We start from the raw sequence: 20276 nt of genomic DNA, 5'->3' as shown, positions 1-20276 counted from the left end.
AATGAGCTAAAATCTGATTTAAAAAAACCCCAATAGCTTTCAGGGTTTTTTAGTGAGTTGTAGCCCAACTATGCATACATGTATATGTTTTAAAGGACAGAAAACAAATCTTGTTTGGCAGTTCTAAACTACTACTTTACAGTGGCTCCAATAGGTACTGTTACTGTATGCATAATAAAATATAAAAGAACAGATGGCCATTTTAGCATCCTTCCAAAATCATGCTCACCTAAAAGGTCAGAGTGATTAGTTATGTGTTTGTTTTTTTAAAGGGCTGAATAAGTTGCTGCTTCTTGGTCATGGTAATAGTGGGCAAAGAGAGATTTTTTGCCTGGTTTGGTCAGTTTTCAGGACTATGTTATAAGGCTGCATTATAGGTCCATCATTTAAATGCTTTGCTAGTTAGTACCATGGGCAACTGTAATTTTGAGACTAAACGCTAGCATATTTACCAAAAGATCAGCTAGTAATGTACTGAGTGTTCAATATACTATTAAACAGCAGTTGCCTTTAAATTGTTTTTCCTTTACTTTGCAATGTTCAAGTCTGTCTCCTTAACTCCAGATGAGTAGTAGTTTTGCAGTTGTCTCTTGTTGTTTAAATCATATTATTTTGCTTGGTCTAACATTCCATATTTGTAATTTTAAATTAATTATGCTCCTCCTGCCAGATTCTTTCTCTGGCATATGTGGCTTTATTACTTCACCAGCTCCTAGCTGGCTAGAATATGATGGATTTTGATCATAATATTTTCTGGTTATTGAGTGCATGGTGGGAAGTATGAGTTATTTTATTTGTGTCTGTATTTGGTCTGGTATTACAGACATTCAAGAATTTATTCCCAGACCAAATAAAAAAAAAGATGAAGTTTTCTTCCCCCTTCAAAAATATTTTATATAGTCTAGAAGCACTACCTATTATGATTAGTAATACAGTAATGCTTAGCAGCCCCAGTGTCCTAGCGGTTAGAGTGAAGGGATTAAGAGTCAGGAAACCTCTATTCTTTCCCCAGCTCTGCTACTAATTCATGGTGAGTGTCACAGTTCCTGAAGTAAATTGCCCCTCTGATCTTTTCTTGGCCTCCTTGAGGGCACCTCACTTAGGTCTTAGACCTCAAGCTGCCACCTTTCAGGCGATTTTCCTTCCAGGCTGGGGATTTAGGATGTGGTTTCTCCTGCAATTCATTGTGATCAACTTAGCAAGTCTGACCTTACTTCAGCACCTGCCATCCTGTTCTCAGGAGCAAAGACAGGGTTAACCAGTGATCAGCCAACCTTCATAAAGCAAAGTATTATTTATTCAGAACAAAAGCATTGCAGAGAAAAGGTAGCTTGAAAACAATAAATAGCTTATATTTGGGTCTTAGCTTTTCAGACAATCATCCATCTTCCACAAAGAGAGCCTGATAGGAACAAAGTACTTCAAACCCTTTCTGAAGGCTCTTTCCCTCTTATTACAGTCTCATGCCAATTCTTGGTTTGGGTGAGAGTGAACCTTCCTCCTATATCAGGCTGGTCAGTTGATACAGTTCTTTGCTTACCAGTCTTCTCCATCCAAGTAAAACGAGTCTATGCTGTTTCCCACAGGGAGCGAGGTTTCTTCAGGCTTGTTTATCTGCCTAGGTATTTACATTAATTACCCCCCGGCAATTTTAGTTCTTGCAAGAAACTCTGATACCTCCCCCATGGAACTAAAATAGAAATGCTAGTGTATATACATAGGTATGACATTTATAAAGTTGATATGATGGTCTTTGAATATTTCATAATGCTATAGCTCAGGCTGATAGTTCCTGATAGTTCGTTCATGCTTACACGAGTTCCCTGCAGTCACTGCTTTGCTTGTCCTGTTTGAAGAAAGCAATTAATCCCATCACACCTAGAAGCACAAGGTGAGAGAGAAGACTTGAGTCACATTTTTCCATAAAAATAAATTAGTTTCAATGTATCTGTAATATCTGTCACAGTGAGAACTTGAGTAAGTGTCATTTAAGCCTTCAAGAAGCTCAGTACAGGCAGACCTTTCTACCTGTATAGAGCCTCATTGACTTCAGGGCTGTAACCTCTCTCTTTTTATTACAGTCTGCCCATCTGTAAAATTGGGATAATAATAATAACGTTAATAAAGACAGAGCTCCTTGGCTGTAAAGGTGCTATGTTGCTTAAAGTATCAACATAGACTTTTTTTTTATAAAACAAACTTAACACAAGACCAAACAAAGGGGGTGACCAAGACCTGTCCTAGGGCCTTATCCAACTTGGAATGAAGTCATTAGGAGTCTTTCCACTGACTATAAAGGTAGTTGGATCAGGCCCATAATGAAATAAGGAAATACTAATGCATCTCTGTCCCATCATCTTAACCCTAAAGATCCCAGTGTGCCCAGAATGTTACTCAGTTCTGTCTTGTACTGATCTGTTACTTAGTTCTATTGCTCACTTTGTCTGAGCAGTTGCAGCCCTGAATTTTGTTGGAAATATACTATGGGTCACTGGTTTGTACGCTAGTGCCCTTTTCCCTCCATCAGTCACTTCCTTTAGGATCTTTTAATAAGTAATAACAAAGTCTCATGTTACTTTTACTGAAAGTAGAATAAGTTTGGTGTGAGAATTCACACATAATGGTGGAAAAGAAGTGGTGGCCAGTAAGTCCCTCGGCCCATGCCGCTTTCAGCAGCTCCCACTGGGCTGGAGCAGCAAACCACGGCCAGTGGGAGCCGCAATCGGCCTGACCTGTGGACAGGACAGGTAAACAAACCGGCCCAGCCCACCAGGGGCTTTCTCTACACAAGTGGCGACCTCAGTTTGAGAAACACTGCTGTACTTGGATGTTTGCATTGCATGCTACTATGTGGGGATGCAGTGTACTGTAATAGCAAGTGCCATGGTCAGTGGAGTAGAATCTCTAAGGGCTTGATGCTCCAAGTGCTTAATGTTGAGGGATGTTCCTGCTACCAACTGAAGTCAGTTTGCCTGCTTATAGTAGGTAGTAAGTTCCTACACATGGCAGTAAATGTTTCAAGGATTGGACCATAAGTATCAATACTGTATGTGCAGGATTGCATAAAGGCCCTGATCCTCCAAAGATTTAAATACATGCAGAAGCCTTGTCTACACTAAACAGTTTTGTCGACAAAAGTCAGGTTTCATCGACAAAACAGTGGATGTGTAAACGCTGCTATGCTCCTTCTGCCGACAAAACACTCCTGCTTTGCCAACAAAATAAAACCACTTCGATGAGAGGCATAGAGCTTTTTGCGACAAAGTTATATCAACCAAGTGTTAGTGTAGACACTGCACTTGGTTATGTTGCTGTTAATGGCCTCCAGGAGGTATCCTGACCGCTCTGGTAAGCATTTCAAATTCCACTGCCCTGCACCCAGGTACACAGCATCTGCCCTTCTCCCTTTAAAAGCCCATGAATTTTTGAAATTCCACTTCCTGATTGCTCTCACATCTTCCCAGCTGACCATGGCGGTTCAACACAGCAAAAGCTCTCCCACTTGGAGCACACCTGAGTTGTTGGATCTGCTGGCACTGCAGGGAGAGGACGCTGTGCAGTCCCAGCTCCACTCCAGCCATAGGAACGTCGATACTTATGAGCCAATTTCTCATGGCTTCTTGGATAAGGGCTACAAATGGGACATGCAGCAATGCCATGCAGAGATCAAGGAGCTGAGGCAGGCATACCAGAAGGTAAAGGAGGCAAACTGTTGCTCTGGTGCTGCGCTGAAGACTTCTATAAGGAACAGGACACCAACCTTGGCAGTGACCCCACCTCCACTGCCAAGAGCCCCATGGATACTTTGGCGGGGCTGGAAGCGGTGGACAGTGGACCTAACCCCAAGGACTAAGTCATGGATGAGGAGGTCAAGTTGGAGGACAATGTGGAGCACATGGCAGGGTCGTATGGTGGCATGGAGAGCCAGGACCTCTTTTCCACTCTGGAGAGGTCTAGCCAGTCCCAGCAGTCTGTCTCTGGTGTGCATGATGCAGGAGAACAGAGCCATAGTAAGTGATCTTTTTGAGTTGATGCTGCTTGGTTATATGAATTAGTGTATATTGTATATATTGTGTATATTGTAGAAGTGGGTGAAGGGCTAGAAATGTACAAGACTAGCTGTGTTTGAGTGTGCTCCACATTCCCCTGTGCAGCTCTATAGTGTGGAGGAACAGTGTGTTAATGCACACTGAGATTATACTCTCCTGGAGGTACTCGCCAATGCTCTGCTGATGGTTCCTTGGAAGAGCTGTTTTGTTCCTTCCCCCCATTGTAGGAAACTTTCTCATGCCAATCAGCAATTACTTGTGCAGGGACCAAAGCGGCACATGGGCGATCAGCATAGGGACCGGGTCAGAAGCCACATGCTTGCAGGAGATGTACCCTTTCATCCTTGCTTACCCTCAGGAGTGACATATCGGCTTCAATGACCCCTACCTAGGGAAAATAGTGGCACAATTTACAATATTGTCCCTAGTCACCTGCAGTGATCCCCTTAAGAAAACACCTAGACCCTTTGCCCCATCTTGAGCTCCCAACCCCTCCTGGGCTGAACTCACCACATTTAGGGTAAAAGCAGCAAAGAGTCCCGTGGCACCTTATAGACTAACATACCTATTGGAGCATGAGCTTTCGTGTGTGAATACCCACTTCGTCGGATGCATGTAGTGGAAATTTCCAGAGGCAGGTATATATATGCAAGCAAGAATCAGGCTGGAGATAACGAGGTTAGTTCAATCAGGCAGGATGAGGCCCTCTTCTAGCAGTTGAGGTGTGAACACCAAGGGAGGAGAAACTGCTTTTGTAGTAGGCTAGCCATTCATGGTCAAATTTAGGGTGTTCATCTAGAAGTGTGTTTGCCAAGGAACAGTGAGAAAGTGAATGTTATGTTACAAGAGGTGTATTTTACTATAATGATTCAATGCTGTGTGTTAATTATCAGTCATGCTTCTGTGTATTGCAATGTTTCTTAAACTGGGGTCACCGCTTGTGTAGGGAAAGCCCCGGTGGGCTGGGACGGTTTGTTTACTTGCCTCGCCTGCAAGTCCAGCCGATCACAGCTCCCACTGGCCGTGGTTCGCTGCTGCAGGCCAATGGGGGCTGCTGGAAGCGGCGCGGGCTAAACAAACTGGCCCAGCCCGCCAGGGGCTTTCCCTGCACAAGCGGCTACCCCAATTTGAGAAACACTGGTGTATTGTTTCTTGTGTTTCTGCAGATGTGGCCTTCAGGGGAACCCCCAACACACCAGTGTAGTGCGTCTGCCAGATTAGGAAGCGACCAAGGTAAAGCAAGGAGGGCATGTTATGAGAGGTGCTCCAATTCTCAGAGGATGAAAAAAGAGAACACAGGGAGTGGAGAGAGATCATGAAGGAAAATTTGAAAATAGAAAGGCAGGACAGAAGGGAGAGTGAAGAGTGCACTGTAAAGAGCCAGGAGCGGACGATAAAAGTGATGGAGGAGAAAACAGATGTTGAAGTCCCTAATTACATTCCAGGCAGGACATATGCCTGCTTCCCTCTCCCCACAACCATTACAGAACTGCTTTCCATGTCCTCCCCAAACTCCTCCTACTCTGTTCACTCCATCCCTAGAACAGCTTCCAAAATGATAGCTGGATTTACACGCAGCTCTGAGAGCCTTCACTGCAGGGTGGAGGCTAGCTGGTTACCAATGAGTGCTCTTATGACAGTGTTTCTCAAACTGGGGTCGCCGCTTGTGTAGGGAAATCCCCTGGCAGGCCGGGCCAGTTTGTTTACCTGCACTGTCCGCAGGTCCGGCTTATTACGGCTCCCACTGGCCGTAGTTCGCTGCTGCAGGCCAATGGGGGCTGTTGGAAGTGGTGGTCAATAAATCCCTCAGCCCGCACCGCTTCCAGCAGCTCCCATTGGCCTGGAGCAGTGAACCGCAGCCAGCGGGAGCCGTGATCGTCCGGACCTGCGGACGGGGCAGGTAAACAAACTGGCCCAGCCCACCAGGGGCTTTCCCTACACAAGCGGCGACCTCAGTTTGAGAAACACTGCCTTATGACAATGGTACCGTGTTTTGTTCTGTTGTAGTCACCTCTCACTTTATTACTCTAAAGAGTAGTTAAGCACTGAATGGTCCTAGCAGATGTATACAATTTAATAAACAAAACTAAGAAGCTATTGTTTTTGAAAATCATTTAGTAATTTTTTAGCGAGTTTGCTGTTGTAGGAACGTGCTGGATTGTTATCCCCAATTATAGGTGGCTTAAACAGAGACTCAGAGAGGATAAGTCCCATCGATGAGGTCAGATGGCCAGCAGAAAGAAGTCTTCTATCTTCAGATCAAATTAATCAGAGGCAAGAGCAATGGAAACTTGAGCCCTATCATCAGGACTAATGTGCTTAGAGCAGTACAGGACACAAATTCAGTCTCTACCTGAAGGCATTTGCTTTCTTAAAGACAGACCCAGCAATGGCAACATTCACTGCGAAGCCAAACAAGTGTGAGTTTTAAGATTGTTTCCCCCTCCACCACCACCACTGAGTTTTTGTGCCAATTACTCTGGTCCAAAACACTTTATTAACCACATTGCACTCTTCAGCAGGTTATGTTGGAGTATTATAAAGATTGTAACAGCAAAGATACTAGCATAAGTATTCGCTAGAGGAATGTTTTGAAGGACAGAAAACAGATGCTGTGGGGAAGAAAGGGGATGAAGCCAAATATAACCTCTGGTAGAGACTCTGGTGACTAAGCATGAGGGTCTAATACAATCTCCCTTGTTTTGAACAATTCCAAACAAATATATTTTCTCTTCTCTCTTGTCGTGTGTGCATATCTATAAAATAGGGGCTGTGATGTGTATATACTGTTAAAATACACAGACTATAGACAAAGAAAATTCCTTACTCTTTGTGGTTATAACATTACTACTCTTTATACACAACACAGTTTGATTTTCAACAGACTGTGGGCAGACGTAAGTGGTTTGACTCTGTGATCAAATATACAGTTACCATCCACCCAAAAGGAATGGCAACAAAAGTCAGCAAATTGTTTCTAAACATCGCATAAAGCATAAGAATTTCTGTCATTGCTGTGTGCTCTCCAATAAACATTCTGAGTGCTGATAAGACAGTCTGTCTCCCCATACATTTTTATTTCACAGGTATTCTATCTTACAACTGGTCTTTTTATATGGTGGTTTATAGTTGATTTTAAAAGACTTCTGAACTTGCTTGTATTTACAAGAAATGACTACTGACCTTCTGGGACATGCATTTGTGGGAGTCAATTGCAGCTAGAAGGCGAATCTCTCTCTGGTGTGGTATTGTATGCTTGCCTATCACAGCTCCTTTTCCAGGACCTCCACACCAGGGGCGGCTCTAGCAATTGCGCCGCCCCAAGCAGGGCGGCACGCCGCGGGAGGCGCTCCGGCGGTCACCAGTCCCGCGGCTCCGGTGGACCTCCTGCTTTTCTCACCTTTGCCCTCCCAAACTGAAACACAGCTTCAGAGAGATCCAAAGACTTGCCAATGGCATTTTCAAGCGATAAAATAGCAAGCGATGTCAATCTCTCATCGGCTGTCATTGATCAAAGATATGTTTTAATGAGCCTGAACTTTGAAAGTCTTAGAAATTCATCAAACATTACATATTAAGCATAGCAAAAGAAGTAACAGTATTTCTTGTATATTGTTGCGTAGATAGGAGTTTGATAGATATATCTGGCGTCTCATTAAATAGGTCCTTTATTAGTCGCTACTTACACTCCTCAAGTTTTAAAACACAAGTACAGTTTCATAATTACACAGTAAAACAAGTTTCAGAGTAGCAGCCGTGTTAGTCTGTATCTGCAAAAATAACAGGAGTACTTGTGGCACCTTAGAGACTAACACATTTATTTGAGCATAAGCTTTCGTGGGCTACAGCCCACTTCATTGCATGCATGCAGTGGAAAATACAGTAGGAAGATATATATACACACAAAGAACATGAAACAATGGGTGTTACCATACACACTCTAATGAGAGTGATCAGTTAAGGTGAGCTAATACCAGCAGGAGAGAAAAAAAACTTTTTGTAATGGTAATCAAAATGGTCCATTTGCAGCAGTTGACAAGAAGGTGTATGGAACAGTGTGTGTGTGTGTGGGGGGGAAATAAACATGGGGAAATAATTTTACTTTGTCTAATGACCCATCCACTCCCAGTCTTTATTCAAGCCTAATTGAATGGTGTCCATTTTGCAAATTAATTCCAATTCAGCAGTCTCTCGTTGGAGTCTGTTTTTGAAGTTTTTTTTGTTGTAATATTGCAACTTTTAGGTCTGTAATCGAGTGACCAGGGAGATTGAAGTGTTCTCCGACTGGTTTTTGAATGTTATAATTCTTGACGTCTGATTATTGTCCATTTATACTTTTACATAGAGTCTGTCTGGTTTGGCCAATGTACGTGGCAGAGGGACATGCTGGCACATGATGGCATATATCACATTGGTAGATGTGCAGGTGAACGAGCCTCTAATAGTGTGGCTGATGTGATTAGTCCTGTGATGGTGTCCCCTGAATAGATATGTGGACAGAGTTAGCAATGGGCTTTGTTGCAAGGATAGGTTCCTGGGTTAGTGTTTCTGTTGTGTGGTCACGGTGAACAAGGTTCACATTACTGCAGCTGGGCTCTTAATTCACTTCACTTTGTTCCTATGTCTCACTGACTGACTGGCGATGCCCCACCCCTTATATACCTGTGAGGGCATGGCTGACAACATTCTAGGAGATTCCCGAAAAATGTAGTTCTCAGAAAGTCTGGAAGGTTCCACGAGATTCTACAAAGGTCTAGAACATTTTAGAAAGTTAGTGAAAAATGAATCCACATGCGGAATACCTGAAACATTTGACTTCAAACATTCTATTTTCCCTTTTGTCGCTAATAACAAAAACAGTACCCTGAGCCCAGCACCCCGCAAGCCTGGCAACTCAGGTGGTTGCCTGCCCCTAAATCTGGCCCTGAATTTGCTCTTCTACAGTAATTATTACGTGAATTTTATTTTCAAAAGGACACTCAAGGCTGTAATGCTTAGCACTTACATTATGCAGAGCTTTTTATCTTGCAGCATTCTCCAAACATGAGCTAATCCTTACCAAACCCTGTGGGAAGACAAATAATATGAACATTTTGCAGATGAAAAAAAGACAAATGAAGTGATTTTCAAAGGCAACTGAGGAAGTAATTCGGAGGCTTGAGAACAGAACTTGAGAGTTGTCCTAGGGTTCATCTACACTGCAGGAAAAAATCCTGCAGCACCAAGTTTCAGAGCCTGATTCAGCTGACCGGGGCTGTGAATCTGTTATTGCAGTGTAGACATACCCTTACTGTTTATTTCACCTTTATCTATTAGTGGCCTTTAGGGTTACCATATTTGAACTTTCAAAAAAGAGGACACTCCATTGGAGGGGGGTAGCCCCATCCCCTATCCAGTCCCTCTCACTTCCTGCCCCCTCACTACCCCCCACAGAACCCTCAACCCATCCAACCCCCCCCTGCTCCTTGTCCCCTAATCGCCCCCCGGGACCCCACCCCCTATCAAAGCCTCCCTTCTCCTTGTCCCTGACTTCCCCCTCCTGAGACCCTCCCACCCTAACTGTCTCCCTAGGATCCCACCCCCTACCTGTCCCCTGACTGCCCTGACTTCTATCCACACCCCTTCCCCCTGACAGCCCCACCCCAGGAACCCCAGACCCTTCCAACCCCCCCTTCTCCCTGTCCCCTGACTGCCCGCGGGACCCCCTACCCCTTCTCCAACCCCCCAGCCCCTTTACTGTGCTGCTCAGACCAGCGTGTCTGCCTCCACATGAAGCCAGACACGCTGCCACAGACATGCTGCTGCACTCCCCCGCGGAGTGCACAGCCCCGCCCCCCCAGAGAGCTGCCGGCACGGCGCACTGAGGCTGCGGGGGAGGGGAGAGCAGCGTAGGGGCTCTGGCTGCTGGAGGCCCTGATGCAAGCGGTTCAATCTGGCCCAGTCGCTCTGGTAGCCGCGCCGCGCTCTGCTTTGGGAGGGAAATCCTGGACCTTTATAGATTTTTACAAAGTCCTCCCGGACGGCTATTTAAAACCCCAAAATCCGGACATGTCCGGGATAATCCGGACGTATGGTAACCCTAGTGGCCTTACTCCTGCTTCTACTGCAGTCAATAGTGATTTTATTTGGTGGATCCCCAGTTGCCTGGTGAGTTAATACTGTATTTTCAGAGAGGAGAACAATAATAAGGTTTGGCTGTTATAGTGCTTTTCATTTGTAGATCTCAAAGAGCTTTACAAAGTTTGTCAAACCTCACTACCTTCATTTTACAAGTGGAGAAATTGAAGTACAGAAAGCCTAGGGGTGTGTCTACACAGCAACTATTCCCTGGCGGCTGTGCGTGTGGGGCTCGGGCTGCAGAGCTGTTGCACTGCTGTGTAGATTTCCAGGCTCAGGCGGGACCCCACGCTCTGGGACCCTCCCATGCTCCAGCCCATGATTCAGCCTGACCCTGGAAGTCTACACAGCAATGAAACAGCCCCATGAGCTCGATCCCCACAAGCCTGAGTTGGCTGGCACAGGTCACTCACAGGTGTCTAGTTACTGGGTAGACAAACCCTAAGTGGCTTGCTTGAGACAATGCAACATACATTGGAAGTTAGAAATAGAACCCAGGTTTCCTGACTCCCAGATGTATGCCCAGGGCTGGTGCAACCATTTGGGTGACCTAGGCGGTCGCCTAGGCCGGGCACTGGGATTTGGGGGGCGCCATTTTCTTCAGCAGCGACCACGGCGGACGGATTTTCGGCCACCCCAGTCGCCGCCGGCGTTTAGGCGGGGAGCTGGGGCAGGGGAGCAGGGGAGGGCCACCTGCAGCAAGTAAGGGGGGGGGGCGGCACGCAGGGGAACTCCCCGCCCCAGTTCACCCCTGCCCCGCCTCCTCCCCAAGCACACCGTGGCTGCTTCACTTCTCCCGCCTCCCAGGCTTGCGGCGCCAATCAGCTTAGGGGCTGCAAGCCTGGGAGGCGGGAGAAGTGAAGCAGCGATGGTGTGCTTCGGGTGCTCGTGCACAGAGCAGGGGTGAGCTAGGGCGAAGGGTGGGGGGTGGGGAGCTGCCGTGGGGGGGCGCCTCAAGGCGGAGGGGGGGAGCTGCTGCGGGAGCGAGGGGGCGCCTCAGGGTGGGGGCGCAGGGAGGACGCAAGATGGAAGTTTTGCCTAGGGGGCGAAACATCCTTGCACCAGCCCTGTGTATGCCCCCACAGTCTACTGGATCATTCTGCCTGTACTGACACACCATATTACATAGCTGTGGAGAGGGAACAAAAAAAACAAACTTGGCTGAGAGCAGCAGGAGGATGGGGAGAAGTATGGAAAGACTGGCTCTCTGTGCAGATGCCTGAGGTCTGTAGGGAAGAAAGTGAGTTTCCATATAGATCATTGGTTACAAATGCCCCCTGTGCATAGCCACAAACACCTCCCCAGTGAGTGGAGAATATGATAGCAACTCTGTACTTCATACACAGGTGTAGGAGCAGGATATTATAATGTTCCATAAGAATTAATATTTGATTTCCTCCTTTCAGCCACCCTTTTTGAATAGCAGAAAGGAATAACAGACCAGAACAATTCTTCTGACTGATTCTGGTCATCCTTTTGTTTTAGGATAAGTTATAATGTCTACTATGGTTTCCTATACGTATTACAAATTAGGCACGCTAGTTAAATATACATTTCTTTGTTTTAAGGTTTTAGTAAGTAAGAGACAGGATCTTGTATTGTATCTATGTTAAGGTTAGAGGAATGTTGAGGGCCTGAAGCCCCAATGTGAATTGTTTTGGTTATAAGATTTAGCAAGGCTTGATTTACAATGTATTCTGCTGAATATACAATACTGCTGTCTGTATACCTTTGAAGGTTTCTGGAAGAGATTGTTTGTGTGAATGAGGAATGCATGCATCAGGAAAAAATAAGGTGTGTAAACCATCACAAATGTCCAGATGGTCAAGAAAAAGTGAGAGACTTGGAAAGACCAGGAGACAATCAGAAAACATCCATTGTATCCAATGCTAAACATGTTAGCAGCACTGACGACCTCAGAGGTGAGGCAGGCACCCCCAAAGGCAAGACAAAATAGAAGATAATGAAGGGAAGCCTGACAATAACCATCAAATGATAACACCACTTAAGGACTAATGATTGCAGGATGACATTGCAAAATGCATGGACTCAAATGGGAATTTACAACTATAAAGCTGGGGCGTTTTGCCATGGAACTCTGGGTTCAGTCCTGCAAAGCCTCGGAGCATTGGATCACAACCAGCAAGAGCCCAGCTCCTCACTCGTGCTCGATCTAACTGGCCATTAGATTGACCCGAGCTACAACAGACTGGTAACTATAAACATCAACTGGCAGGACTGTGTGCGTGTGTGTGTGTGTATAACTAAAAAGCATATGCTAACTGTTGTATTTTCAATAAATGCTGCGTATTTGCCTTCTCCTATAAAAGATCCCGTGTGCTTTGTATAACATAACACCAGGCAAGATCCTCCACTGCCCTGCACTTTATGGTGTTATTTACATCTATGCAAAGTGGGGGGGAAATTCTACCATATCAGAATCACAGGCATAAATGACAATACAACGTGTGAGGCAGCAGCATTTCAAGCCCACCAAGTTTTTGAAATACTTTCTTCTTTCCTGCAAACTTTCTGCATAAGCTTAGTGAAGTAGTTAGTCAAGGCTGGACCTCACATTTTTCCTTCATACTGTATTTGATTTACATCGATTCAAGGAAATGGTAATGTGTAACAGTGACTTTGGAATTTAAACAGCAGCCCACAAGGGATTTCCAAGCTGCAGGCCGACTTCCAAATATGGGAGCATATAAGCAGCAGTAGTTGTGCAGGGAGCCATCCTTAGTATGACAAGAAGCAAAATTCAGAGCTTGCCAATAGTTGGAATATTCAAACTGGCTCAGAAAGGTGACTGCTGTATTAGTTGCATTAATCAAAATAAGAGGATGAAATAAATATACAGCTGCAGCTGGAAAGGCAAAAACCATGGAGGTTTAATCATATTGGGACTAGCACTAGAGCAGAAAAATCAACATTTCCCCATAATCATCCCAGTTCTAGTGCATTAATGGTGCATGTACCCCAAGAGTTCAGATGCTTGTTCAGGTTTCAACCAAGATATCCTCATCTCTTGAGTCTGCAAACTTGCCTTGAGGTCTTAAGAGTTTCTCTTCTCGCGTGAGAAAACTGGTGGTATTTATTACCATCCCTGGCCAGAAAGTCATTCAGAACAGACTTTCTGATTCAGGCCCATGAGCTTTAGGTCCCAGTCTTGTAAACACTTGTTCAAGGGCTTCACAGAATCGTGGCCATAAGGCACAGCACCTTCTGGGGCACTGTTTTAGAAAAATAGTCAGGAAAGTGGAGGAGTAACATTAGCAAAAGGTTCTAAGAAGTAGTGGGCTGATTAACATGGATTTAGCTCTTTCAGATATGCCAGCCTTTTGGTCTTGAGAAGCAATGATAGCTGTGTGTCAGACATGTGCAGCAGAGTAGTACCACACAGTCTAGTGGAGTGCGGAGCCGGACAAGGCAAGCCAGCTCTGAGAGCAAAGGGCTGCAGACTGCTGGCTGTTTCTAATGTGCCACTATTGTATTGTTTGCAAAAACAACCAACCAGTTCTGGCCCCCTTGCTGACTGCCTCTCAGCAGGGGTTAAACCCTTTAGCTGGGCTGAGAGGATAAACCTAACCCACAGAAAGTACTGGTAGCTGTTGCCAGTTAGGCTGCTGGGAGGTGGAATTAACAACTTTCCTCTCCCCCAGCCCTCCAAACTGAGAAGCCATAAAAAAGCAAGCCTAGAATGATGCCCTTTTAAAGAAGAAACAACTTCTGTCTCCCTTCTCTGCTTGAGAGGGAACAGGTAGGGGTTTTCTGGAGTGAGGGGCAAGCCCAGAGCCCCTCAGAATGAGATGTGAAACTTACTGCTTAAAAGAACTGTAGTAGCTATAAGTCAGACTGTTTTATCTTTGGGTTTCCCTTTGGACTGGATGGAAGGAAGCTACCCTGTTTGTGTTTTGTTCTTAGCTGGACTGGGCTAATGGAAGCTGGTTTGGACTTTGATGTTTCCAAAGCTAGGGCATGAGGCATTGGCCCTGTTGTTGTGTTGTCACTCTGACACTAATGCTGAACCTGCATTAAATATTTTTAAAGGGGTTGCAAGATTGTTAATTTGTTGTTGCATAGGTGTAAATCTCTGTCCTGCAAGAAAACCTTCCTCTTTCACTATCTTAGTCGCCATCTTTCCCAGATTCAGAACAAAGATCTAAGAGAGCTGCATGCCAAGAGAAGCATGATTAATAAATAGGCTATGTCCTGAGTTTCTATCTTCTGACTTTGTCCTAGGACCATTTTAGCCATTGTAATGCCATGATATTGCATTGTACATCACTGAACCACAGTGTTGTTTTTTCACAGGAAAATAGACCAATGTGCTTATATTTCAGAGGATTTTGAAGTGATTTTCAAGGCCTAGAAATATCCTACAAAGAGATTGATTGCCAGACACTAGGTCAGTCTCGGAAAATTGGAACATTGTCCCATATCCTGTGGAAATAGTAGTATATGATAATGTCATTAAAGACTATATCATAATGCACAAATTCAAGGGGGATGATTTAAAGTTGTGTGGTAACCTTAATTCTGGCATGTCCTGACTTTTGAGTGCTTGACTTAGCAATCTTAATGTTCTTTAAACATAGGGTAATTTACATAACAGTGGGCAGAGGCACCAAGATTTCCCTCCTCCGATTCCAAGGTTCTCTTGTTCACCTATGTCTCTGTGTCTATAGCTATTTTCTGTGTCACCAAATACAAAAGTAACTGATGCTGTAGGTGAGAGCAGGACCGGCTCAAGCGTTTTTGCCGCCCCAAGCAGAGAAAAAAAAGCCACAATCGGCGGCAATTCAGCGGCAGGTCCTTCCTTCCAAGAGGGACTGGGGGACCCGCTGCCGAAGAGCTGCATGTGCCGCCTCTTTCCATTGGCTGCCCACCAAGCACCTGCTTGCGGGGCTGGTGCCTGGAGCCGGCCCTGGGTGAGAGGCAAATGGGAAGAAATTGTGGTGGTTTGCACCTACCCACAATCCAAGCACTAAAGCTCCACCTACTCCCTTAAACCAGGCTCCATATGCCAAAGCAGACAAGTGTTTAGCTAAGTATTTAGTGGTGTTGACATTAAATTGTAGCTATTAGGCTTCAAAGCTAACTATGTTAAATGGGGCTGTTTGCATATTTGTTAAAGCAAATTGTTCCTGTCCAGCTGCAGACTCAGTAATTTGGAAGACTTGTTACAACCACAAGGGCTCGAAACATGGTGCATGATTCTCCACTGCCTTGCACTTTCCACCTCTGCAGAGCTTGATGTAAAACACTCCTAAATCAGAATCTGGTAGTCTGGTAGAGTCTGACACCCATTTTGCAAAGATGTAAATGACACTTGCCTTGCACCTTGTGTAGGGTATCAGAACCGTAACTTTTTAAAATAAAACCTCTAGGTTTTGCACAGAATGATGCCTCTGGAAGTGCTGGTATGACATTGATGAGAACTGATTCAGTCTGACCTCTGTCTGTGGGGCTATATTTGAAGACTTAAGGGGTTTTTGTTGGTGGCAGGTTTGTTTATTTGTTTTGTTTTTAATTGCATCCTGTATCATCCACAGTTTCAGTAATGGTTGCCTTTTGGACTTGAGACATTTAGTTGTTGAGGCCATTGCTATGGAATTGCGTCTTGCAGTCTTTCTGGACTTGGAGTTGGAGAGGGTATCCTAGGCACAGCATACAAGGTAAGATGATACAGCCAGCTAATTGTTCTCACGTACTTAGTGTGAATTAGCAGGAGGAGTATGGACTTGGGGAAATCAGACATGTCCACCTTATCAGATTTTTCCACACCATATTTGTTGCCATTGGTTTGTTTCACACACAACCTATTCAAAGGGATATTGGAGAACAGGAGTAGAACAAATAAATGAGTGGAATACAGCACAGATGACACTTCCCAGTCTCCCTAACTGTTAGTGTGTTACTTTAAAGGGAGTGAGGCCAGTCCTTTCTGCTGGCTTTGCCCAACTCTTATTCCACGTGTCTGGTGGCTCTTGTGCAATAGCTTCTCTGTCCTGTTACTGTTTTATCCATTGTTGTACCTTTTGGAAGCTATATCACTTTGAGGCCTGGTCTAAACATCAAACTTGGGTTTGCATAGCTATGGTGCCAAGCACTGTAGCTATGCTGACCTGATACCCAGTGTAGATGCAGCTATGTCGATGGAAGAATGCTTGCTACTTATTGTCACTCAGGGAGGTAGAGTTCCTGCAGTGATGAGAAAACCCTTCTCTCACTGTTGTTTGTGTCTACACTAGGGGGTTATGTCGGCATAATTATGCTGCTGTAGCTATGGCCATGTCTAAACTACAAAGTTAAGTCAACCTAATGTACGTTGGCATACAGCCACCACAGTAATTACATCGCTTACGCATGTCCACACTACACACCTTGTGTTGGGGATGTGTGTCCTCACTAGGAGTGCTTGTGTTGATGTAGAGTGAAGTACACCGTAGGTAGCTATCCCACTGTGCAGTTCACTCCCATCCAGCGCAGGGTGTTTTGGGAGGTTTCTGCAATGCCTCATGGGGCTGAAACAAATCGTGCAGGGGTGACCGGGAGCATGGGTTCAAGCTCCCATAATGCAGTGTTCTCATCCCATCATTGCATCGGCACCCCATAATATGTTGAGCCTCTCTTCAAAATCCCACAAACAGGAGCCTCCCTCCTTACTGTTCATGGACTCTGCACAGCTCTGCACTATTGTGATGCGAGCACGGGCTGTCTGATTCTGCCGTGTTCAAAATTGTTGGCAATGTTCATGGAACAGCTTCAAATCATGGAGAGCCAGTTCTGGGTCTGAGAAACAAGCACTGATTGGTGGGATTGCATTGTTATGCACGTTTGGGTTGACAAGCAGTGGCTGCAGAACTTCTGAATGTGCAAGGCTCCATTCCTGGATCTGTGTGCAAAACTCACCTCAGCCCTCCAGCACAGTAACACCAAAATGAGGCCTGCACTGACAGAGTAGAAGCGAGTGGTGATCGCAGTGTGGAAACCTGCATTGCCAGATTGCTACCCATCAGTCAGGAATGAATTTGGAGCTGGGAAATCCACTGTTGTGATCCAAGTGCACAGGGCCATTTATCACCTCCTGCTATGAAGGACAGTGACTCTGGGCAATGTGCAGAATATAATTGGTGGTTTTGCAGCAATGGAGTTACCTAACTGCGATGGGATAATAGATGGCATGCATATCACCATTTTGGCACCAGACACTTTGCCACAGAGTATAGCAACAGAAAGGGCTACTTTTTATGGTAAAGGAAACACTGGTGGATCACTGGGGAAGCTTCCCTGATGTTAGGGAAGGTGCATGGTATGTGCATCGTTAAGCACAGAGGACTGTTCAGAAAGTTGCAAGCAGGGGCTTTCTTTCCCAACTGGCACATTACAATTGGTGATGTTGATATGCTAGTAATGATCCTGGAAGACCCAGCCTACCCCTTGCTCCCATGGCTCATGAAGCCAGGCATCTCAACAGCACCAAGAAGTGATTCAGCTACAGGCTGAGCAGGTGCAGAATGACTGTTGAATGTGTCTTTGGTTTTTTGAAAGATTGCTGGTGCCAGGGCCGGCTTTAGGCCGATTCCCCCGATTCCCGTGAATGGGGCCCTGTTGCATCGGTGCCTCTCAGGCGGGCACTGGACAGAGCCCAACAATCAATGTGATTGGTAGCAAAAGTCATTTATTTCTCTCCAGCATGCTCTTATATACAATTATGGCAAGCAATCAAGCAGTTGCTAATTGGTTAATAAAATACACACAGGCACAGCTACAACTTCATAGGGTAATTATCATCTTGTACAACTTTCTGATTTATTATCCTGTTTACTGCCTACTGGCAGAACCAGCCAAGGCCGCACTACACAGTTCACAGCCTAATTAGCCCGTCCTGGAAGCCTAAACATCTCAGCTTCTCACATACCCATCTGCCAAGTTAACATAACATTCCACATCTCCCCCCTCTATTCAAAATAAAAAAAAAAAAAGGGGGGAAAGGCATTAACAAAACATTTCCAAGCTCATAATATCAATACTACAATCTACACAAGCCAAAGCTAAAAGGCAAATAAAAACACCAGCTGCCTAACTAAGCCGTAACAATATCTTCCGCAGTGCCCTGCTCTTATCTATTACATCCCTCCTCCAGGTAACGTAAGTGGCCCAAGGGGCCAGGAGGGTTCTGCCAATGTGCGTGCCACACAACAGCAACGGCAGCCACACAAATAGCAAAAATACAAAAGGCAAGCAGCAAGGTTTACTGGTTGTCTCCTTCAACCCTTCTCTTGCGAACCAAATCATTATTTTTTGTAATAGCTGCAGCTGCCCTGGTTCGCGGTCCCTGTTGTGTGAAATGGTATCGTCCTTTCACCTTTTACTATGTCTGTGAAGCTTTCATTGCTGACACCATTACTACTTCCTACTATGTCACAGAACTGAGTGTTTGTTATCAAGTTGTGCATTCCCAGGATAGCTGCAAGGTCACACAGTTCTGTATCTGTGGCACTTGTCAAAGCTTCCTCCAGTTCTGGATCAAGAAACACTTTTTCTTCCATGAAAGACTGTACAGGCTTCTGCTTGGGGATAAATATTTTCCCTTTCTTTTCCCCTGTAAAAGGAACAAAATCCTCCCTATCTTCCTGTTCCAGTGCTTCCTTCTCCAAATAAGCAAGGAGTTTCTTTCTGTCAAAAGTGCCCGAGGCCTTTTTAGCAGTCTGGTCTTTCTGTCGAAAGCCTGCTGGCAAAAGTGCATTCTCAGGGTCAAGGTCATCCAGAACAGTTTCCGGTTATTTCAATTCTTCTTCTGATAGCTTGCCAAAAATTTCATCCTCATCAAGATCCTTGTACTTGTCCAAATGTTTTCGGAATGGAAGCTTCATGTCTTAATAGTAGAAAGTCACTAAATTTTCAAACTTCCAATAGAGACTGATTTCTGTTCTTAAATGAAGCTCCCGGCACCGGCAGGCACCCAGCGTCCTCCACCTCTCCTCAGCAAAACTGTCCCTCTCCCCCCCCCCACAAAAAAGGGCATGCAAAACAAAGCAAAAAAAAATTAATAACAGGGCTCATCTATAACCATGCAATTCATAACATACAACACCAACAACATCAAACACAACAAACATAAATTAACAAAAATAAAACAAATAAATGGTGTAAATTCTGCAGGGTTCCCCCCTTTTCTATTGCACACCAAACTGTGACAAATTTCTATTACCAATCCATCCCTCATGTGTCAGGTGATCAAACTGACACTGAGGGGGGGGAGGTCCTAGCAGGAGAAACACAACATAAACCACATAAACATTTTAACAACACCACAACAATTCTGGCCAGAAAACAAACACCACAAACAAACATAAAACATAAAACATAAATTTAAACTCCATAATAACTGCATGGTACATTAAATACTATACAGCTAGCATCAATTCTCTTAAATATCTAAAAAACAAGAACAAATATACCCCTACTGGGCAATCAATCATTACTTAAAATACACAAATACCCTTATTAATTTCGGGCAAAACAGGGGAATCACTTCATCAATTAAATCATTTACATTAATACAATTGCTTCTGGCTTGCGTCTAAATTCAAAGCCATTCACAGCATAAAATTTCTTACTTTTAACTTCTATTTTTAAACACTAAAAAACAACATCACCACTATATGCCCTAAGGACCTAATACAATCTCAGTTACATAGCACTATATGCATTCTTCAGCTAATGCAACAAATTGTTCATAGCCAAACAATTACAAACTAATATCTTTGCCTAAATTTATACACAAACATTTCAAAAATACCAAAACTTTTCTCTTAGCATCTTTACAAAATTCAACTGCTATTCCCTCTAGCAACCACAGAATTAACTTTTTACTGTGCCTTAAATTACTCGCTTGTTCTCCAACAACTACCTTTCTCAACTTAAATCACCATTCCAAGTATCCTCCTAAATATTTGAAATTCCCAAGCTTGTGCTTAATTACTTATTATGCCCGCTACACCCTCAAAAGTTATCAACCTGATTTACAATCTCTTTGTCTATTGCCTGCCGGCCTGGGCCCGATCCTTTTTTCTTCTCCAAATTCTTTGTCTCTTGCCTGCC

At 44.6% G+C, this 20276-nt stretch overlaps 1 pseudogene; it reads right to left on the bottom strand.

Annotated features, from left to right (window-relative positions):
* Positions 1–18466: 18466 nt before the first annotated feature.
* On the bottom strand, positions 18467–19045 carry LOC123374136 (annotated as a pseudogene).
* Positions 19046–20276: the final 1231 nt, after the last annotated feature.

Source organism: Mauremys mutica, chromosome 7 (genome assembly GCF_020497125.1).
Source record: "Mauremys mutica isolate MM-2020 ecotype Southern chromosome 7, ASM2049712v1, whole genome shotgun sequence".
Taxonomy (NCBI): Eukaryota; Metazoa; Chordata; order Testudines; family Geoemydidae; genus Mauremys; species Mauremys mutica.
Note: the sequence above shows the minus strand (reverse complement) of the source record. Positions and strands in the feature narration are given on the sequence as shown.